Here is a 17,722-nt window from a genome sequence, read left to right as displayed (position 1 = left end):
GTGCATTGCCCCTGTTATTAACAAAGTGTAATTCGCACATCTGCTAAACTGTCCCCCAATATAATCTTAAGAAAGACAAAACTAACACAGCTCTAGCCAATTATTGTGTTAATTCTACACTGTGGTACTTTAGCATCTGCATTTAATGGAAATGTGTTATTAATGAAAATATGCAGTTTAAAAACAGCTTGTGAAATTTATTCACTTACCTAGAAGAGGAACATTTTTTGTTGCTATATAAGCATTAAGCATTTTGGACTATGCCGGGTTTTTTAGATGGTATTCTTTAAGACAGAAGAATAAAGTTAAATTAGTATAGTTCAAAGAAAGCTACAAAATAGCTTAGTGGATCTACTTTCTGCCTAATGGCTGTGAGATTTGCCAACATCCAAACCTGTGATTACAAAATTTCATCAAGCTGCTTCTAACCCTGGAAGAACTAAAAATCTCTCTCAGGAAGGAGTCTGACCACTGTGTTGTTGGAAGTTAGAACACGATCTCCTGTGAGATGGATATACTTTAGAAAAAAGAATTAGCCCTTCCTTAGTTTCTGTATCAAAGAACTTTGGCACATGGATCAGCATCTGCAAATGGATTCAATTCTGTGTTGGATTTAAGCCTTAGTCCTAACATGACCAGTAAACACTCAGTAATAACTCTTATGTGCTACAACATCCATAACTATGACAAGAGTTCAGGATGATGCAGTCACAGCCCATGTGGCTGGCTGATATTATGTCTCTAATGGACGTTAAAACTGAGTGGTGGTAACAGATGATATGTTCGCTTGAATCCTATCTCAGACTAGAAGAGCATGAGTTAGCTTAAACTGTTTTCAGGATTATTCTGATTAAAGAAATTTTGCCTTTGAAATAGACAAAATAAATTCATACAATCTAGAATAGCAGTTCAGTTCCAGAAAAAATAACTGAATTTTATTTTCTTCATGAAATCTTAGTTTCACTGAAGTCCATTAGGACTTACCACAAAATTTCTTTGTATGAAATTCTTGTTGACTCTCAAGGGATGAGGGTTTCACCCCAACTGTTTACAGCGTCAGAATTTGCCAGACAAATAAAACTTATATTATCTTCCATTTTATTTGGTGCAAAATAAGCTAACTGCCTCCTTTCACACTTCCTAATCGTAACTGCTCCAGAAACTGAAGCCTGAATGCAGACCGTGATTTACAGTTCTTGCCACAAATGAGACAACATATCCCCAAAACTATGCTTTTTTCCCCTTCACATCAGTAGAGCTTCTATCTACCAGGCCTGTAGAAAAAATAGAAAAGCCTCACCTTTTATATATAGAGGGTCTGGTCTGATACTTTGCCTAAGGGGCAGATTTTGCCCTTCTATTTTTAGGTGTCAGGTGACTAAATAAGAGCCAGAGTTTGGTTCTGAAGGGAAAAAAAAAAAAAAATTTACTCATAATCTTGTAAATTTTCATTGATCCTACTTCCAGAAAGCAGTGACTGAACAAGAGTGTCATCTCAAATGTCCATTGCTAATCAGCGTTATGAAGAAGCCATGCTCTGTTAACTCATTGGAAGATTTAAAAAGAGACAGCTGAAGGTGCACAGGGTACTCACAACCCATATGATCTCTGTCTCTACAGACAACAGTGCCACTGTAGTATAAATTTCCTGCAGGTAGCTCACAGAAGAGGGCAATGAAGCTTTGCTAAAGGTGTAGTTGGCAACATTATCTGATTCTACGAGGTTCAAGTTCCCTCAGATGTGAAGAGGCAGTGTTGTGGTTGAGTTCTCAATATTCAGATGAGACCTAAAACTAAAGTCTGGGGTACTTAACAATCATTTAAAATGTCATGACATTCAGGTATCTGTGAAAGGACATTAATGTAGAAAAATTTAAAGAAAATTACTCTTGTTGTTAGATATATGTTGTAGGAGCTGTAAATCTTATTAAACTGATTTCATTCCACATATCTTGAAGCTATAAAGGGGAAAAGGAGAATCTGAGGACAGCAGAACAATCAGTTTAATTTCAATTAATTTGAATAATATCAGCAAACAAATCAGGTTTGTAAGCACTTGGGGAAAACATAATAATGAATATTGGCCAACTTCGACTATCAAGCACAAACAATAACAAGGCAATCTAATTTCTGTCTATGATGTTGTAATAGTTGATACACATGGAGAAGTTGTAGAAGTCATACAGTCCGTTTTCTATGAAGCTTTTTCATTAACAAATTAGAGAAATATAATAGAACCACTGTATGGGAGATGCAAAACTGGTTCCACACTCAGAGTTATCAACAACTCACAGAGCACAAGAAGGGTAAAGTGGAAGAATGGGAACGTGCATGAATGTAGTGATATTTCATATTCATATTCATATTTATGACACACAGACAAGAAGATAGTTTAGAAGGTTCATAAAATGTGAGTTCAGAAACTTCTTACAAACCATAGAACATTTTTGAACTGAGCATCCAATTGAGTTTTTAGAATAAACAGCTAAAATTAATATTAATAAATAGCCATCTCATGTAATATTAATTTATTAGTTCTACAGGGACTCAGAAATGAAATTTCTCAAATGTAGTAAGACATCTAATCATTTTAAAAGGTGCTTCACAGAAATGAATACAAATAGTTTAAAAAAGCACTATTAGGGGCTGACAGCAAAGGACCAACACATTGGACTTCCATGCTGGAAGACAAAATATAAAAATAAATAGAACTAATAGTGAATATAATATAAATGTGAAGGTCAGTATAATTTCTGGAAATGAAAGTTTGGGTCTCACTCAGAGGTCTTTCAAGAACCACTTAACACATGAATAAAACATGAGAAGAGGATGTTATCACAAGCTGCACAGGATTCATCAGTATAATGCCGTGTTGTGACAAGGAAAATACCAAACTGAAGCAACAGCTGTAAGAGTGATATAGTTCTGATTTGGTTAGCATTGGTAGCATCTCAATATTCAATATAGTTTTGTTGTGATGCACTTGAAAAAACAAGCGAACTGCTTGGACAGATTCATCAGAAAAGAAAAGATAAAGAAAAGATCATCAGGAAAGAAAAGATAAAGACAAGATCTTAGAAGCACGAACGACAAGTAATAACTGAAGGACCTGACCTTGCTTAGTCAAGAAGACATGGCAGAGGTTAGAAAATCTAGTAGTTCTTAAAATCAAAAAGGTCATGTAGAAACAAATAATAAATGTTATTTCATTCTCCATGTCTAGGTCTAGTAGGATAAGTAATAATGGGTTTAAGTTTCAGCAAGGGTTTAGACAAGGTATTGGGAAACTTTGACTAAACTCCAGATGCAATTCCCTGGGACATAGTATTTATCACTAAATATAAAGCATTGAATGGACATCTATCTGGAATGTCAAAACACAGAAGAGAGGGAAGGATTATAGGGCTTGGAACATCCTTCCCAGGCTAATTTTCTATGATTGAATAATTATATCCACACGTTTCAAGTTCTGTTTCAGGAATTTTAATCTAATCACGTAATCTCAATAGTTGTACAATAGTTCAGTTATGACTTTAATTATAACATTTCCATCAAAATATCTCTGTTTTCTCATCAAAAATCAATGATCCAACATTTGTCAGGAATTGCTACAGTATTCCTGAAAGACTAGTTTGGGCAACATTCATCCCAGGCCATTATCATTCCAAAGTGCTGATTAATGTCATGCCTGGTCTCACTTAAGAGCTGGTAATGAATGGCAGGAATTTTTTCCATCTGTTACCCTGAATTAAGTATGTTTTCCAGTTTACATGTGGTATCAAATTTAAGGCTTTGTATGTTGAGACATTTTATGTTGGAATGTACACATTTAGTAATTAAATGGGGAAGAGAGCACCTTACTAATAAAAGTTCAAGAGAAGTTAATAGGCAATTCTGGAACAGGTGACTTTGCATTTCCAAAGAATAAAAAAACCCAGTCTCTAATTTAATAAGAAGAATGTCAAAAACTATCTCTAGATCATTAGAAGTGAACAAGCTTTGGGAAGAGAAAATATTTGGGAAGGAAAATCCTAGAGGATCCTGAGAAATGATGGGCTTGAAGAATTCCTAGGAAAAGATTTACACTTACAGAAACAAAATAAACAAGCCAAGCTCAGTGTGGCTTAGAAAGAATATTTGATTGTCCAGAAGGAAGCCCTCAGAAAGTAGTTATGCAATAAAATGGAGACCCATCTTCAATGAGTCTCCAGCTGAATACTGGCAATAGACAAAAAAAACTGATGTTAGAATAATTCAATAAAGTAATTTCCTTTATTACCTGTCCTTTAGAAGCATCTATAACAATGTTGTATATTTAAAAGTTGAAATACTTTTTATTTACATTTTAACATAATCTGGTTCAGATTGTGTCCATTAAAATACATATGGTTAATAGCCAGATATTCTACATCAACAGATGTGGTGATCCTTAAATTGGGTTCTTATCAAATTCACAGCTCCCCTAAATATTACTACAAGAAATTCAAAAGGTAAAAAAATCTGTTCTTCCAGTTAGACTGCATGGGTAAGAGGCTATATCATGAGATTAGGAGAGAAAGAAATATTTTTCAGTAGAAACTGTGTGGCATTGTAGAGAGCCCGACAACTGAAGCCTGAATGTCCCAAAGGAATTGTTCGAGGTTACTGTAGTCAGGGTAGTTTGTATCTATGAAACAAGCAAGAATAAGTGTTTCAAAAGTACTGTCAAGGAGAGGGGCTCACTTTATTGAACAGGTAAGAGAAAAAAAGTAAGGTTCAATCAGTACATTTCTGCTGGAGATTAAAAGATAATATAGTATAAGGAATTTGCAGAACAAAAAAACCTTTGCCTGACTAAGGACTGCTTTACCCAAAAGAACACTCACAGCTAGAGCTGTAACTGCACACAGAAAAACAATTGGTTGCTTTTGACAACAGGTAAGCAGGACATAATATGTCTGTTGAGAACATAGACGGAGTGTAGAATATAGGACTGTGAGAGGGAAAAAAAAAAAAAAAGCCAGTATAGACAGAAGCTTTTATAGTCCTGGAATACATCATGAAGAATGGGGAGTGTTATTAAGACAATACACTTAGAGGAATTGGCTGGGGAAGAGCAGGATTTTATCCTTGAGTGGGAAGGTGTAGCGGGGCCTCTCACTACTGGGAGTTACTACTTACTTGCAGGCACACTGCCTGAAATTATGACTCTTCTTCCATGATAAACATAGAATGGCTAAAACCAGAGAAGTTGTGGATGACAGCACAGATAGAGCTGGAACTGTCAGCAAACCAGGGGTAGCTAAGGACTAGCATCCACTCACTGACACAAATACTGGGAAGTCAGAGGAGTTATGGGGTGAGCATCAGCCCTGCTGAATGAGACCACCAGCACCACAAGAAGATTTTGTGTGTCAGAAAATAAACTCTTTCTATGCAGAAGATCTTGTCTTAATGTGCCATTGCAGGCATAAAATAAAATAGAAATGCCTCATGGAAAATTGTGTCTATACAGAGAAGCACCTCAAAGATGAGGGGCCTTGTCAGAGATAGACCTGTAAACTGTTAGACACATGCTATACTTTTACAGCTAGCAGATTACAATTCTCATTTAAGATCAAGAATGTTCCTGAGGTGCTCAAGAAATGATTCTTCTTCATCCTATCAGGCAGGACGAAATAAGGACTGTTGCAGCTTGTGTGACCAGACCTCAAAAGCTGAAAAGAATATTTGCTTCCAGGGAAGTCCCCCTAAGCTCCTCTCTTAGATGGTCAAACAACCATTTTGAATGGTCTTCATCGTCATTTTGAGTGCACTTATGGATCAGGCTAGACGGAGAAAAACACCCTGCCTGTAATCCTGGCAAGAAATTTTGTTACCTAATATCTTAAAGCAAGTGCTGTGTCCTTTCAGATAACAGCTGAAAAGACAAATTTTATGGTCTTTTAAAGAATTATAAAATGATGATATTTGTCTCCTGTTATCCAGAAATAAATTGTTTAATAGACATTTTCATCAAAGTGCTTAAGGCTAAATTGAAAATATATGCAACCAAAAAGATTGTAATGGCAACATGTTATTACCTCATTTGCTCTCTGGCTACCTCAAGATACATCAGGAATCTGTGTGGTTCATCAGTTTATACACCCATACAAAACAAAGACCTGTAAATCTTCAGATCTCAATGGATAATTTTTGTGAAGCAGAACTAGACTGAAGTAGGAACTTCATATATTCAGAGTGTTATGTGATGATTTAAAATCCACATTATATTTGATGCAGCAAAATATGATCAAAGGCCAAAGGACCTAGAAGAAGTGGTACAGCTGGAATTGCTGAAAGAATTCTTTTGAAGTGGAGATCTTGGTGCTACCCTTAATCCTTGAAAACTACTTTAAAATGCAAAATTCTTGGGAGGAAAGCCTTCAAGGAAACGAACAGGTTAATGAATCTACTTACAATGTTAGGAACTGACAGTCTGGCTGTATGACAAACTGTACACATTAACAATTTGAAAGCCTGTTACAGATGTAAGGAGGTTATAAACATGGTTTGTAGCAAAGAAAAGGGATCCTAGACCCCTCTTCTGTCAGATATACTCACCAACAATGAAAGGAAAATCATTCAAGAACATAAATCTGCTCTGGGAGTTAGCTTTTTCTAGAAAGGCAGAACCACATTTTGCAAAATCAATAGAAAAATATTTTGGATAAAATAGCAGGCTTTGAAATGAAGATTCTATCAGAGAAAGTTGCAGCTAGTTATATGAAATCAAGGAGGTTTGAGCATTGTAATTAAGGACTGAGGCAAAATTAAGTAGCCCTTGAAACACAGTAAGAACATTTTGAAAATGCATTTTCCATATGAATTTACAAAGGCTGAACACAATGACAATATTTCATTTACTTCCTTTTCTCAAGGTAAATAATTTACTGGAAACTTTGAACTGATTTAGCCATCTTAACTAAACTTCCATTGGGTTTGATCAGTTTAGATTGTCAGATCTGCTCAAACTGTTCAAATCTGCATTCATAGATAGACAATTTGGGAGATCAAGATAGTGCCTCCTGGACTGTCCAATGCAGAACTTACATTTCAGAAACCAATCAAACAAGAGATACCAGGACTTCACTATTTTGCCCATGATTGTCTTGGTGTCAATCATTTACAGAAGCAGCTGCAAAGAATACACAGAACAGGTTGGAGTTGCCTTTGAAAAATCAGGTTCTGGTTATTAAGAGAACATCTGATGCATTCACAGTTAATCACTTGGGTCATCAGCTTGAGGAAAGAATGCCTTCCTAGGTCCTATGTGAAATTCACAATGGATTGTATGACCAAAAGGCAAAAATCAATGACTAAGTATAATATTCTTTGGACCGTGGAACCATGGTGAGGATTGTGAATCTTGGAGGAATGACATAGGAACCTATTCTTGTTACTCATTTTTTATAGGACTTCATTGCAAGAATATTTTTGGCAAAAATAAATGTAGAATTCACCTTACGTAACTGTAGGAATGAAAAAAGCTGTGAAAGTAGGACATTGAAGTAAGGTCAGAATCAAAATATGTTGTTGTTGTGGGATTGATTTTTTTAAAAAAAACTTTTCAAGATATTTCTGTGGATCAATGTAAATTGTAAGTTTCAGCATCCTGTCTTCATTTAAGATGCATCAAAGTACTGAAATTCATCTATGTCCTTTGAGACCAGAATTTACTCTTTCTCCACATTTCTAGGCTTTCCTTCAGTGGAATGTCCTCTGATTAACAAGGAAATCAGTATTTTATCCTCTACTGGAAATTATTTGGTTTTATAAGTCTTTTGACATTATCACCAGTGGCATGACTGCCAAACTTAGTGTTTTGCCATCTTTTAAAATTAGAATCAAACAAAAGTATGTAATTGACATATATTTCTTTTCTCTACATTTAAAATTATCTGTGCAAAAAGGTTTGAAAATCTGTCTGATTACCAAATATTACATAGCAAAAGGAAAACAGGGAGCAGGCAAAGTATATATTTTCGAAATTTTATTTTTATACTTAATTTGGATATTTGATGGCTTAATTCATAGTTTTCATAATCCATAGACCTGATAACATTTCATTGAATCAGTTAATTCCATTCCAGATCAAGATACACTGAGCCTCCTGATGCAGTATGGCAGATATAAATTGCAATTTTTTTTTCTTAGAAGATAAGTGAAATTTTAAAAATTTACCATAACATTTGTTTGTGGTTCTCTAGAAGTTACGTTATTAGATTGAAATTTAAATATGTTAAAAAACATAAATGTAAACATGTTCTGAGATACAGAAAATGGCTTTGCATTCAATACTGTACTAGACAACAGCAAAGCCTCAAATCAAACCTTCTCTTGAGAGGTCCCTCAAAGCATGAGTTTTAATCAAACTTACATTTAAATCTTACCATTTTGGGCACATCTGTTTTGCTTCATTTATGCCAAAGTACCGGCTATAATGTTTCTTTGCAAAGACATCTTTTTAAATGCAAAGAAGCTTTCAAAAATAATGCACGTCTTAAAGTTTTAAGAGAAGAAAAAGGTGATGCACTGGGTGAATTACATGCTTTGATACTATTTCATCCTTTTATTCTTCTTATCCTTCCTGATTTTAAAATTTTCAGACTTCATCCCTAAGTGACGTTCATGCAATCATCCTGGGTTTTATAATATATGGCACTGCTGTTAACACAACTCTAAATGCAATTTGTTTGATTTTCTTGCTCTTTTATTATAGCAATACCTTGTTCCCTATTCAGCTGGTCTAGCACAATTTGTTAGACGATTTTGTTGCAGCACCACTTCACCATATTTGGATTGCTTTATTTATAAAACAAACATTTTGTGTCCTGTATCTGCCTGTTGGATTGACATCTGCTTGGGTTGTTTTGTTGGTTGCTTTTTGTTTTTTTCAAACTTTTTTGCTGTTTTTAAGCAAGTACAAGAATAAAAGGTCTCAGAGACAGCCAGATGCTCAAAAATGTGTGAAAATTGGTGACTGGTCAATTGCAAAGACTCTGTAAATGCCTATTCTCAGGGAAAACTAGATAGAGCTTAACCAGCTGGGCAATCCACAGTCCTGCATTGGCTTACCACTACATCACTGCATGACTACTCTCTCAGTCACCTACAGCATCTTTTGTCTATTACCCAGAGAGTTCCATATTTGAATGGTGGTAGGTAATATGGAAAGAGCTGAAAGTGCTGTGCAGGCACAACAGAGATATTGCACTAGAGGTGAGCCTTGAACCAAAAGAAGGGAGACAGTGGAAATGGATGTGAAAAAGGAGGGAAGAAAGGAATGGAGAAGGATATGACACATACGAAATAAATTCATAGCAGGTCAGCTTCATTACTTGCTCATGCAACAGTTTTATTGTGGAGAGAGAACCCTGGCAGTACATTTTGGGGAAGAATTCTGCGATATGTTCACTTAAAGATTCTACAGTATTAGAATTAATTAAAAGAAGCAACAAAGAACAAGGAGGAAGAGTAAAGAACAGAAGTATGAAGAGAAACAAAAAACAGGCTTGTAACTTCTCTATACTTGGAATACCATGTCTTCCATATATAAACTGTGTGAACACTAAGCAGAAGGGAAATTATGGAAGTATTGAAAGGAAAAGGTTGTCAATAAACAGACTTTTTCTTTGAGGAAAGCAAACAAGTTAAAATAGCTAACATTTAGATGCAGCAACATGGATGAGAAATACTTAAGATTAAGCAAAACTTTTGAAAATAAACTGTAAAAAATCCTTGCCAGATAAATTGACAAAACGATCTAATGTTGTTTATAGTTATATTTGGAAGGGTGGCAAGGGCACAGAGGTGTGGCTAGAATCCATTCTTCCACTAGTTAAAAACAGAATTCTCCCAGCTTAAAAAAACTATTTTTGTATCATATCTGGGCTGGGAAAACAAGTCATATTCAAGAAAAAAGAGAATAGGCATATGGAGGACAACGAGCTGAGCAATGATCAGAGGCAAACCAGTATATATGTGAGTTTGCTTTTGCCATATTAAAAATCTGCTTCAAAACCAACTTCAAATTGTTTCATTTGATCATTTTCTATCAAATTATATTGGCATTTTTTTTAACCTTTTTTTTTTTAAATTTAACATATGGAATTTTAGAGCTTAAGTACAAATATGCCCTCAGTTATATCAGCTGTTTGAAAATTCAACAGAAAATAGTTATTATGAAGATTTATTAATTTCAGAACTATCTATTCAGTGATATTTTATTTGACAGCAGAAAGTCTGTGAATAAATAGCAATAATGAAATATAGAAAATGCTTTCTTTTGAGACTATGGGTTTTCCTCTTTTAAGAGAAGAAGTTTTTTTCATTGTTGTAAAGGCTAGTTGCTTTTAACCATCTGACAACTCTTAATTAGATTAAAACAAAGCCTATTATCCTACTATAAATTTACAAATACATCAAGTAGGCATGCTTGATTCTGTAAGAGAAACAACATAGAATTAGATGTCCACCAAACAAGGAAGAGATAAGGGAAAGATTACCTTTCAAAGAAGAAGAAATCTTGTCATTGAGGATGTCCTTGATTTAAGTAATGGGAACCAGGCTGTATCATTTTAGGAAACCTACTAAGGATTCTATTTAAATAATCAAAATATGGAAGGTGTCCTATACAACAGAGATGGACCAAAGCATCCCATTTAAATGTTATATAACTTCCTTTAATATCTGCTTAGTATTGCACTTGACTTTCATCTGGAGTTCAGATCCTTGTCCCTTTACACGAGTGAGGAATTGGCATATAAAATACAACCACATCAAACTATGTTTCTTAGAGAATTATTGAGTGATCTGAACTATCTACCCTCTTAAGAATCAGCAATGATTCACTAAATTTTTCACTTAGAGGGCAATATCACAATACAAGACTTAATTAATCAATTACTTTAAATGTTGGTAAAGTTAAAGATTCCAAATCTGTTCAGAAAAAAAATAGGCCAGAGCATGAGGATAAGACTTTAGGAAAGTCGTATGAGAAATGTAATCTTATTAGAGAAGCCAACCATCACACCAAGAAGGATAGTGTCTTCTAAAGTGATATTGACAGCTTGTAAAGATTTCACAGAAACAGATTTTCCTTATCTAAGGAAAGGTTGCTGAATCACTGCAGAAACTATTACCTACTTTGACATGGATTTCCACAGTACATTCTCTTTCAGAAGGCTTTATTCAGACTAAATTACAAACCTTAAATTGTAGAGGTAGTAGTAGAAAACTAAAAAACCCAGTATTTTTAAACCACATTTTTAATTATATCTTTAAACATTTTAGTCTATTTTATAGGTACTCCTACAACTAAACTAATACTTTTTATTCTTAAATAGATTCTTTCCTATAATAGTCCAGATACTAGTCTCTAAACTAGGTTAGAGACGATGTACAGGGACTCTGTTACAGCATTTTTAACACATATTGTCTGTCCTAGTCTGTAGTTCAGTAATACAGTATTTCCATTGCTAGCAATAGACCACAGGATTTGTATGGAGTTTATGAAGCCTCAGGACTATGCCTTGTCAAGCTTACTTTGTCTGACCTTGCCTCAGTCTGCCTGGAACTTTGTTTTGACCTGGTTTATCTGTAACATTTTTCTCTCATAACCAGATGACCGTGTTTAATTGGTTTTAATATGACTTGTCTTCTTAGGGTATAAGCATGGTTTTATATATAGTTGCAATAAGTAATTGTTCTGTATAGAATGAGGTATTTGTGACTCTAATGTAATGAAGCAATGTAGAGAATTACAGGCCTGGTATGTTAGCAGAGGCCTTGAGAAGAACAGGCATAGGATGCAGTATGCAGGAATACAGGCATGGGATAAGAGATGAGTCACAGGCTGTCACTGGAAAGCCCATGGCTATAAACAACTCATCAACAGTTAGTTAAAGAAACGCAGACCTGGACAAAACTGGTTTTGGGGGTATCACAAGTGTACCATATGTAGTAAACTTGGATGCAATGTGGACTTGCAGATCAATGAAGAAAAAGCAAGGTGTAAAAGACCATTAGCAAACAAATAAAAATGACCCTATCAGATCCTAAAGTGAAGAAGAAACCAACAATGTCAACATCATTGTCTTCCCAGTGAAGGAGTTGGGGTGCTAGTGATTCACCATGAGCTACCCTAACAGATGGAAAGATCCTGAGGGGCAGTGGAAAGCTAAACACAACACCAGAAAAACAATTGGCAGCTAGAAAATGTGTGATACGAACCTAATTGTATTATTATCGAGGGGGGGTTTTTTGGGTTGGTTTTTCGGTATGGTGGTATCCTTTTCTTTATGTTCCTTATTTTCTTCTTTTTCTGTTATAATTAGATGTTGGCTAACTGTCTAATTAGACTGTTAAGATTTCAGTTATACTAATAATGAACTCCTGGCTTTACATATAATCACTGTTTCCTTTTTACCTATAATATTTTTAAACAGAAGTGTGGATATTGTGATAATATAATTCCATTGTAGTATCTTTATTGAAATCCTGAAGAGTCAATATATCAGGTTAAAGAAAACTCTGTTAAAATGGTAAACCAGATTCTTATCTCCAACTAAGATGCCTCTAGGTGAATCTACTGTTTTCCTGCAGAAGCCATATAGCTGCATATGGTGAAATAAAAAAGCCTAGCTTTTACATAGTGCTTATCCCAAGTAGGTCAGTAAAAGATGCATCCTTTGTCCCATTATAAGCAAGAATCAGCAGGCATTCAGACCCACAATCATTAGCATTTTTGTGTCAGAATTTCCATATTCTATGCACTAGATGACACTGAAGCTTAGAAATTTATATGTGGGTCTACAGAAGAAACCATAACCGACCTAGATGGCCTTCCAAATAAATTATTCTAATCTGACAGTGGATTTAGCATGTTTTTGGCTAAAGATATGCTTCAGGATGCAGGATTCAGTCCAGAACTTGTTGAAGCTGTTAAAATAATTCCCTGTGAAGTCTGTAATGGGATCACCAGACCATGCCAGCCCTTTTAAACTCCCATGCAATACACATTTTGCTAATATATTTTTAATAAAGAGATGGATTCAAGTACTCTTAAAGAATGTAGATCTCCCATTAAAAATATGAATATAAATTATTACACAATATGTAAATCTGGAGCCTTTAGCATTAACACTGAATTCACAAGTTCCAAAAGCTTTGGCTTTTGTCAGTTCCAATTTATGGTTCTAACATTTTTTCAAGAATGTATTGCATGTAGCTAGTGAATAGAAACTGGAGAATATGGAGCTAAGCTCACAAACCAGGTTTGAGCTTGCTCTATGCCATTCACGTTGCCCAAAGAGCTCATAAACATACTAGAGATCATTCAGCAGGGATCCATTTGCTTGTACGGGTGCTTTAGATTGAATGTTGGAGATACATGTGGCAGGTAGTGTGTCACCAAGGACAGGTGACATGGTGATGGTCCATCAAGCTGCTGAAATCCTCCTCTTTCATACCACCTGCTGAGGACTCTGCATTAGCTGTGCAGGTGGAGCTGCCTGGCAAACTGCTCTGGGGTCACTATCTGAGGACTGAAAGAATCTATCCTATTTTGCCTCTTCCCTCTTGACAGCTGCCCTGAGAAAAACTTGCACATGGAAAAACATGGCATATACTCCACATAATCTACTCCAGCCAGGGTAGTCAAGCAGGAAAAACAAAAGGAAAAAGCCTGTGAGCAAATCGAAGAGAGCATTATCAAAGACCTGTCTGGGCTGGAAGCAGTTAATACACCAGAGGACTGGTATTTAGCGTGCCTAAAGACCTTTCTGAAGTGTGTGGTTTCTGAAACACAATTTTTGAATAATTATGAGACATATCCTGTGAATAAAATTTTGAAGGCCATAATGTTCATTAGAAAATACAACCGCATTTTATAGCAAGCACTAAATTCTAACATAGGAAATTCATGTTATTCCAGGTATATAATACTCTGTACTACACAGAGTAATGCTGTTAATGTTTTACTCATAACTTTTCTATTAGCTATGGTTATTTCATTCTCATTCTTCATCAGCTGTCAAAAGCTAAATCCAAGTAAGTACAGTCACCTTTTAGAATCAATGCAGAGAAGACATCCATCTGACAGTGCACTTCTCTACAATTTCAAATTAAGATCAGCCTTTGAAATACAGATTAATCTTGTCTCCTGATCAAACTGTTTGCTGGATTACTGAGACTCGCAGAAATTTATCTCTAAACAATTTGTCTTCTATAACAAGATAGAGGAATGTTTGCTGTGAAATTTTGTTTTGTTCTGTTTTAACTGACAAGCACGCAGCTTTCCAAATTCACTGCAACTTAGCAGACACTGATATCTTTGGGGAAAAAATGTAAAAAAAAAAAAATGAGTTATACAAATTTAAAAAAATAAATAGTTGGCAAACATATGTGATAAGTATTTTTTCTAAACCCAGGCAAAAATTATTAATGGTCTATTAATTCAGGCACTTAAAATAAGCAGTAACCCTAATTAAATCCCACAATAAAGAACACTGCTCAGATAAGGAACTTTTGTATCTTTGTATTTACCACAATTATATCTATACACCCCAGATCTGAACAGAATTTTTATACTTTGGCAGATATTTATTTAAAATACATTTTATACTGGCACAATTTCTGTCTTTCCTTTTTGTCTATTCCTTTCTCTGCCTCTGCCTCAAATATTACACTAGCTTTGAAGTTCAGGGTAGTCTGTTACAGAAACTTCGCAAACTAGAAGGAACTTCATTACTTGTATCATTTCATTTACTAATGAGATGATCTCTAGCTGGAAAACAATGATGTTTACTAACAAATTCTAGGTTAATATGCACTCTTTATGCTTTTGTATTTCTGAATATGAGACATACAGTCAGCAATATGTGTGTATTATGGGTTAAAAGGAAACCCTGAAAAACCATAGTAAAATATGTTTTAAATTGCAAAGGCAGGTATTTAAAAGAGGGGCATATCAGGTTCATAACTGTATGAAAGACCTTGCCCTGCTTTGTTTCCATCTTGAGCAATGAGTAAGGCAGGAGTCCTACCAAAAATGAGTATGTAAACTAACAACTAAAAATTAAACATAGAGGCTCTGAAACTTCAGAACTACAGTATAAGCATAGACAGGAGTAATTTTAACTACAGAGTTAACATATTTGGCAGAAGACAAGTAGCTGGGAGTACTACAAGGCATGGAGCCTGGTTACCTCAAACAAACAGCATATACTCGGTGAGGGAGCCTGTTCTTAGATCATTCCACGAATGTCTTGCCCTTTTTTGGAGAAATGGGGGAGACATGTCTCTCATCCTTTCACAGAATCACAGAATCATCTAGGTTGGAAAGGAGTTTGAAGATCATCTAGTCCAATCATTAACCTAGCACTGACAGATCCCAACTACACCATATCCCTAAGTGCTTTCATCCTCACCTTGGGAGAAATAGTCCTTATATTACAATTTATGACCTCAGGAAGGGATGGATAGGTTTGTAGATCTAAAAATAAATAATCTTCTTTCTACACCAGAGTTATCTCAGAAAGGGGCAGTAGAACTGATTGGAGCCGTGTTTGGAGTGCAGAGGACTTGGCTTGTAGGCTACCACATGTCCAGGCACACAGTCATGGTCCCGAGCCCTGTAGCTCCTGCTCCTAGTCCTTGAATTTGACATGTGAGTGTTCATGTCCTTTAATTTCGGAGTCAGGATACCTAAGCTGTGTATGAACAACAGAAGCAAACTGTGGGTTTTTCATAATTCAAGTCAGCAGCCAGGTGCAAGTAGAATGACAGGAAACAAGGGAAAAGGTGCTGCTGCCAGCACTGTTGGCTGTTGTTGCATACAAATTTCCTTTCATGTTTCCTGCAAATAGAGAACCTCTAAAATGAAACACTGGAAAAATACTTCATAGCAAACTTATAAGTCTTCCTGTAATAGCACACTAGCTGTGTGGCTCATCTCAGCAAGACCTTTTTGGAACAGAAACAGATCAAGGAGGATGGGTGGCAACAAGCACTGCTCCTTTGGGCTGCTACATGCAAATGCATCCCTTCATGTATGAGAGAAGACCTCATTTTGGGCATCCCACAAAAATCCCATATACAAAGGGTTCTTCCTGAAGTAGAAGGAGAAGAGTGAGTTAAAAGACAGCTGATATGAGAAAGGAAAACTGTCAAATACAGGAAAAGAAAATAGTCCACAGAGAAGAAAATGACATAGAAAAACTAAACTCTAATGCTAAAGATGTAGAAATATCCGACTTTTTCCCTTCTTGTTCATACTGGGTTACATATTGTCTTTTCCCACATTTTCCTCTATCTACAGTTTATTTAGCAACCACACAGAACAGTCCTGCTATGAACTGACTCCTCAGATAGTCTTTGTGCATTGGAATGTGTATTTCAGAAGGTGCATAGTATCCACTTCCAGGAGCTATGTTAGTCTTCTCTGTATTATTCAAGTTTTAGTGCATAGGCTGCCAAAGCACATACATTATTGAAAAGATGCTCTCACCAATACTGACAATACAGTTCTTAAAAAAAAACCCAAAACATGCTAATCTACATCTTTGATCTCTCACAAGCTTAAGTGCAACCGAAATGATGCATAAATCCAGAGCAAAAGATCAGTATGGGACTCAACCTAGCCCAATCCATATTTATACATACAGATATACATAGCATATGTCTACATATATATTGAGTATCTAAATATATATATATAAAAATATATATATACACATAAAAAATGTATACAGTGTGCTTGTGCATATGTTTGTGTGTGTGTGTCTTATGTGTGTGTAAAAACGGTGAGAAAGAAATAGTACAGTCGACACATACAGAGCAAATTACTACTACAGCATCCCAAAAATGCAGGCAATCAGAAAACAGCTTTTTTTTTTTCTTGTTTTAATCTTAAATGTAAACACTTATAAATGACATTATCGTGTGAGGCAACAAGCAGCAATCTGTCCTCTAAGCCAGTCATGCTAGAGAAGGTTGATGTGACGTAGAAGAACTGATGCAAATGCAAAGGAAGTTGTGAGATTAGTGCCTCTGGATTTTTCATAGTCTGGGTATGAACTTGAATGCATATCACATTAGAAGATCATCACTTCATGACAAATTGTTCACTGGACTGCCAGCATTTCTGTAGCTTATCTTTGCTGGGTAATCTTCATCACAGTTTGCAGGTATAATGGCTTTGTAAAAACTTTTTCCTTGCATTGTGACAAATAAGCAATAGTACTAACTTAGTTTCAAATGTTAAGAAATGTTAAGAAAACAGTTAATTAGACAAGGAACAATGGAGAAAATAATAGACATCTAAACTGAAAGTAGAAGTGTCCGATCTGACGCCTAATGCAATGATCACATCTGCTATGGTTTGGAATTTCGTCTGCAGGCACCTTATTAATATTTGCATTGATAAAACGAGTCATCAAAAATGTGATCTTCCAAACTTGCCTTCTTACCCACTCCTTCTTGAACACAATGGTGTACCTGGAACTCCAGGACTTACAGGAAATGGTAATTAAAGGCCCACAAAACAAGATAAAACTCAGATTATTCCCCGCTTTTATAAGCATGGGTTGTGCCTTTTGTTACAGACCTCCAAGAAGATGCACCTAGTGAAGGTACCTTATCAAGGTCCTGTACAAACCAAAGGTCCTATATAATGCTGCAGAGCACCTGTAACTTGCTGCAT

This window comes from Strix uralensis, chromosome 4, assembly GCF_047716275.1.
Source record: "Strix uralensis isolate ZFMK-TIS-50842 chromosome 4, bStrUra1, whole genome shotgun sequence".
Classification (NCBI taxonomy): Eukaryota; Metazoa; Chordata; class Aves; order Strigiformes; family Strigidae; genus Strix; species Strix uralensis.
Note: the sequence above shows the minus strand (reverse complement) of the source record.